This window comes from Neolamprologus multifasciatus, chromosome 18 (genome assembly GCF_963576455.1).
Source record: "Neolamprologus multifasciatus chromosome 18, fNeoMul1.2, whole genome shotgun sequence".
NCBI classification, from domain to species: domain Eukaryota; kingdom Metazoa; phylum Chordata; class Actinopteri; order Cichliformes; family Cichlidae; genus Neolamprologus; species Neolamprologus multifasciatus.
The window spans coordinates 31,760,324-31,766,323 of record NC_140456.1 but is presented as its reverse complement, the minus strand read 5'-3'; the positions used below and the strand labels follow the sequence as shown (position 1 = coordinate 31,766,323).

The 6,000-nt window shown below is 41.1% G+C and overlaps 1 protein-coding gene across 4 annotated transcripts in view; it reads left to right on the top strand.

Moving 5' to 3' along the window:
• The first annotated feature begins 4,461 nt into the window (after positions 1 to 4,461).
• LOC146498400 (uncharacterized) overlaps positions 4,462 to 6,000 on the top strand; it is a 122,891-nt gene continuing 121,352 nt past the window's right edge. For 3 of the 4 annotated variants that reach the window (XM_085141212.1, XM_085141210.1, XM_085141208.1), the window contains exon 1: positions 4,462 to 4,609. The gene's annotated coding sequence lies outside the window, so the exon portion shown is untranslated. The remainder of the gene's footprint in view (positions 4,610 to 6,000) is intronic. The other variant, XM_085141209.1, reaches the window with a different exon arrangement.

Genomic DNA, 6,000 nt, shown 5'->3' with positions numbered 1-6,000 from the left:
TTGCCTAAATCCTGCATGGGCCCTCATATTCAGAGGTGGCCACTGACTTTTTGTTTGTTTGTTATGCAGGATTTGATAGCAGATTTTATGCTGAATTCCTTTTGTATGATTATCTTCTGCATCTGTATTAAAATGATCAGTAGTTGAGCACCAATAACCAGGACATATGCCTGTATGTGGAAAAAGGAGCTAGTTTTCAAGCCAAACTTTGTCTACATGGAACTTTACAATCATATTCTAAATACATGAACAGGAGCATCAATATATTACATTGTTCATGGCAGAGTGAGAGATGGGGTACATCCTGCACAAGGTGTCAGTTTATGACAAGACTACCATAGAGATATGTCATTTTTACAGATTCTATTTCTGAATAGAATCTATTATTGATCTCCAAAAGTTGATTCTGTTCATCTGGACGTAGCGTTTTCTGGGAGAAACGTTTCGTCACTCATCCAAGTGACTTCTTCAGTCTCAGCTGACTGCAGGTTTCCCCAATCTTATAAACAGCACATTTGCATAATGACTGAAACCAGCCCACTGAAGGAACAATGGGCTGTGAGGTCAGTTCCTTAATCATAATTATGCAAATTCTCATGACCATTGATCAACAACCACTGATCAAAACCCACTGATCAATGGCCATGAGTACCATTCACAGAGAGTTGGGGAATGGCTGCAATCACAGCATTGTAAGATGGCGAAAGATGTACCCTTAGCCCCCCTCCTCGATTCAGAAATGGTCTTTCCCTTTTCACGTAAATGGCCTCCTTGACTCCACGCTCAAACCAGCGTTCCTCCCTGTCCAGGATGTGTACATCCTCATCCTTGAAAGAGTGTCCACTAGCCTGTAGGTGTGAATAGACTGCAGAGTCCTGGCCTGACGAGGTAGCTCTTCTGTGTTGTGCCATCCGCTTCGCCAGAGGTTGTTTGGTTTCCCCGATGTATAAATCCTGGCAATCCTCCTGGCACTTAACAGCGTACACTATGTTACTCTGTTTGTGCCGGGGGACCCGATCCTTGGGGTGGACCAATTTTTGGCACAGCGTGTTTTGGGGTTTAAAAGCCACAGAGACCCGGTGTTTAGAAAAAATGCGTCTCAACTGTTCCGATACTCCTGACACGTACGGGATCACTACAGGTTTTCGCTTGGGCAGCGGTTGTCCTTCTCTCCTGGATCGGCTGGAGCTTTCTTTAGGTGCCTTTCCAGCTTTGACAAAAGTCCAGCTGGGATAACCACATTTACTCAGGGCCTTTTTGATGTGCTGTTCTTCTGCCTCCCTGGCCGCTGTGTCAGTGGGGATGGTGTTAGCTCTGTGTTGTAGCGTCCTGATGACACCCAGTTTGTGCTCCAGTGGATGATGAGAAAATCTATTATTGATAAATTCTATGTATAAGGAGCATTGTAGGTGAGTGAAGTGTGGTGGTTTTTAAAAGCATTGCATGTATTTATTTTGATAATGAATCAGTCTGTTGATATTATTATTGTCTTGCATCCCCCCCCCCCCCCAATAAAATTATGAATTATCTTGCACAAATAGGCTGTTGATTTTCTTTACACATTTCAGTTATTACCAGCAAAATAGTTGCATGTTTAATCATCTGGGAATCAACCCAAAATTACTCATTTAATTAGACAGAGATCTTTGTCAATGCTGTGTTGGTGTATTGCAATCAGAAGCTGCCTTTTATCTGCTAACATCAAGTAGCTAGGTTAGAGAGCTGTATACCATAAACTGTGTGGATACGAGGCAGAGACACACAGACTTATGTTGCTGGAACACTGGGTCACTGTGCTCACACCCCTAGATGATGCATGGTTCATGGACTGGTAATTATATAGCACTTTTCTACTCCAACTGAGCACTCAAAGTGCTTTTTACTTCAAGTGACTGTGAGCAACTGTGGCTCAATATGTACAGCTTAGTGTGTAGAGGTGGAGGCAATATAAAAAAATCACCTTAAACTAAACTAATATGAAAGATGAAACTTTTAGAGTGTACCGGGCTACAAATATGCTTTTCAAAGAGTATTGTATCACCCTTGGAGCCAGCCTCAAGTGGCACCTGGAGAAACTGAAGTTTTTGCCGCATTGGCACTGGCTTCATATTTCAGCTGCATTGGTTGTCATTGATGACGACTTAGACCTCAAAGGGTTACCTTCAATTTAGAGTAACTAGATAACAGTACATGTCATTAAACTGCAGGAACTCCAACTGAATAGTTACTTAACAAATTCATTAAATAAAAGCTTTTATGATATTTGAATTCTGATGATGTGTAAGAGAAGGGCTCGTTGCACAGTGGCAGGAAGAGCAACTTTAAGTGTTTAGTCATGTCTTTTACTTTTTAATGAGAGGGTTTTAGGAATGGGACAAAATGAATAAAACGGTGCAAAAAGAAGTGAGATGGAAGAATGATACAGCAGAAAGGAAAGAGAGAGACTTGAGCGGATAGATGGTGTGACAGATTGGGTTTCGGTAAGGCAGGACCAGAGATGCTGATGATAGAAAGAGAGGAGGGGGGATGATGCACATAGACAGGGACATTACATAACACTTCATCAGAGCAGAAGAGGAAAAGGGAGGGTAATAGGAGGAGAGGCTGTCAGGCAGACTGTGAATGAGAAGAAACCACTCCTCTATTCTGCAAGAACCTTGAGGCCATGCCCCCTGGTTTGACCCATCAGGAGTAACTACAGTCGAGAAAGGAAAACACAAATGGATGAGTTCAGAACAGGTTTAAAGCTAGAACTTTTTACTTTTTCAAGGATGCCCTCCTGATAATCACTCAAAATTTTATTTGAACAAATAAAATGTGTTTTTTGTTTTATTAATACAAGAACAGATCAAACTGGTACATGTATTATTGATACGATACTAATCAGTATTTTATGTGTAATGATGATATTTTTGAATCAACAATGAATAATGAAAGAACTGCTATTATAAGCGTTCCTCTCAGCTCTTTTGAGGATAAAAAATGTGTGTCTGCAAATGGATAAAAAAGCTGCCATACTGTTTCTGACTTAATCAGTGTAACATATCTGTTGTCACTGATACCTGCTCTGTTTTGTGCTGGGTCATGCTGTAGCTCTCTGGCTTTCAACATGTGAATGTGGAGCTATGCCACCAAACAAAAATTACTGGCAATTCTGGATCTGACTGAAGTAAGAATATGCCGATGTTCAAATACAGCAGCTACTTTTATTAATGAACATATCAAGTTCTTCATTTCATTTCTTTTATTTCATCATTTCATAACAATAGATGAGATTATGAAGTAAGTAGTAATAGATAGTGATTGGTGTCAGATGAATGGTGCCCCCAACTGTGATGAATATATTCATAAGAACAGTCAACAATAGGCGCTAACAAATCCTGGCTTAGGGGATCAGTTAGGTACATGTTGTTATCAATCATATACAAAGATTGGACATGATTATTAGTGTCTGAATTGAGTTAGACTGGTGTAAATACACAATTACTTTCTGCAAGGAGAGTTCTATAGGAACTTTGTTACTTTGATATTTTGCTTGTTGACCATTTTTGTGCTTGTGTATTGTAAACAATATGTGTTATTTGGAGATTACAAACAAACTGCACTGAATCAAATGGAAGACATAATCCTAGATAATCCTAAAGAAACCTCTGTGTCCCCCAGCAGCCACTCAGTCCTCTGGTTCGCTAGCAGCTCACACAATCATCTTAACAAATGTGAAAATATTAAAAGTTAAAGGACACAAGGCAGGCAAAGCTGATGGAAACTGCAGATCAAAAAGATAATTTCAAACATTTTATCATAGAATATCCCATGTACCTGGGTAACCTGAGACTAGAATGTCCACTAGCTAACACTAGTGAACTAGCCCTCTTTGTTAATGGGGTTGTCTGAGAAATAATATGACTTACTGCATGGTTCAGCCCATGCAGAAGGTTTGTGGTTCAGTTTTAATGAGTGAATATTAAATATTTTTATTAGCACTAATATTAGACTTTAAATTGAGAACTTCAGAAACCAAATGTCCATTTTTTTATATAATGTCTCTGGTTGCTGTGTATGTCTCTTAATGTCAAGGATAATTACATTTATAACACAAGATTTAGTTGTATGAAATTATAATTCATTTTCATATTTGGGATTGAAAAATACATCTTGTTATTAACAACTTTTTATCGTCCCTTTCCCAGAAGGAGAGAAGCAAAATGCCCTCACACATAAAACAGCAACCAGAGCCCCTCAATGTGGAGACCAGCGGTTGCATATTTTTCTCGAATTTGTCACCCACTGCACGTGTTTTCATATTAACACGCTCCCCCTGAGATGTACGATTAAATCTCTAAATAATGAAGCCAAAACAAATACCGCTGTCACCGGCGGTCCGTAAAGGCAGCAGCTTCCCCTCCCGCATGCAGACTCTGAAGACTTCTCGTTTGACGCTCCAGGCTCCTGATTGGTCGAGCTGTTCGGGGGAAAGGGGCGTGGCTTGCGTCTCAGTCCTGGCACCAGTTTGCTCTGCAAGCACCGAAAGGTGGAGAGATTTTCCCCATCACACACTCTTACTGTCAAACACACACGTTCAGCGAGAGACTCGGGACGCATCCACACGGTGAGTTTCACTGTTTTAACGTGATTCGGGACGTGTCATCGCGCGATTGTGTTCTCTGCATCCTGGCGACGCGCCAGCCTCGCGTGGGCCTTTATAAATGAAATGTAATTGGTGCCATATTTATATTCAGGTCTGCAGGCTGCAGTGGCACGGATGCAGGCCTATATTTAGCTTATGATATGGCGGAATCATAGTCGGAGACATCGCTGTGCGCGGTGTTTCCCATCCCAATGGGGAGAGGATGGTGGGCGTGTGAGGAGGAGAAAGAGTCGGGGTGGCGGGGGGTGAGGGGGGTTCAGTGTCTCATGCAGAGATCCGTGGATTCGTGTCTCTTTGTTATGGTGGTGCCGCAGAGTCGGGATGATACACCCCTCCTGCTGAAAAATCACTACAAATCAGATTCCTCCGATAGTCCTGCTTTGGCTCCTCATTAGTAAGGCAGTAATTAATTGTAGTGGTCTCAGTGCATTTAGCCAGCACCTCTGTCATTATAATATTCCTACATGGGACCGTAGTAGGTTTTACATGATGTTTATCTCTATGGTGAAACAGATGCATCTCCAGTACAGCGAAGGCCTTGTTATATAAAGAATAGAAGAGTATCTGATTTTCTATACATAGTACCTCCCCAGTCGAGACACATACACACTTACACGCACAGACACACTATGCATGCTGTGTGTGTGTGGATTAGAGCGCATTGTTTCGTCTATGCTCATTTTTTCTCCTCTAGGGCTCTTTCTGCCTTTTCTCTATCTCACACGTGAAACCGCATCGAGCTACAGGACTGTAGACTGTCTGTGAGAATACTATGGGAAAATGGTTGTCTCCATTCTGCACTCAAAGTAGAAATGGATTGAAGGTTCAAGTAAACGGTGCATATCTGCTCTGTGTGTGATAGCTGGAGCCAAAGAAGCTACATGATGCAATGCTGAGTAAAATCTCTAAAGCCGAAGAACGTGGCTGCCCCGTTACATAAAGAGGGCATCATCTGTAGCCTGGTACACGGTGCAGAGCGTATGTCACTTTGACATGCTCAGTGTGTTTGGGGAGACAGACATCTGAAATAATGTACTCTCATTACACCAGTCAGACTCATCTGACACTGTATTTCAAAGTTGTTGTGTGTTTGTTTATAACTGACATTTCATTAAAAACAGATCGTTTAAAAAGGCGAAAAGACTTTGCCATTTGATTGATAGTCACCACGGTCACCAACTCATTTCCAGAGGTTTCTCATATCACTTTATTGTCATTTTGTTGCTGATTATAACAACAACAAACTCATACTACAATGTCATTGTTCCGCATTATCATCTTAAAATTATCGTATATAATATCGTTCAGGTATTTTAATATTGTGATATTGTATTTGACTTAAAAGAGGTTGA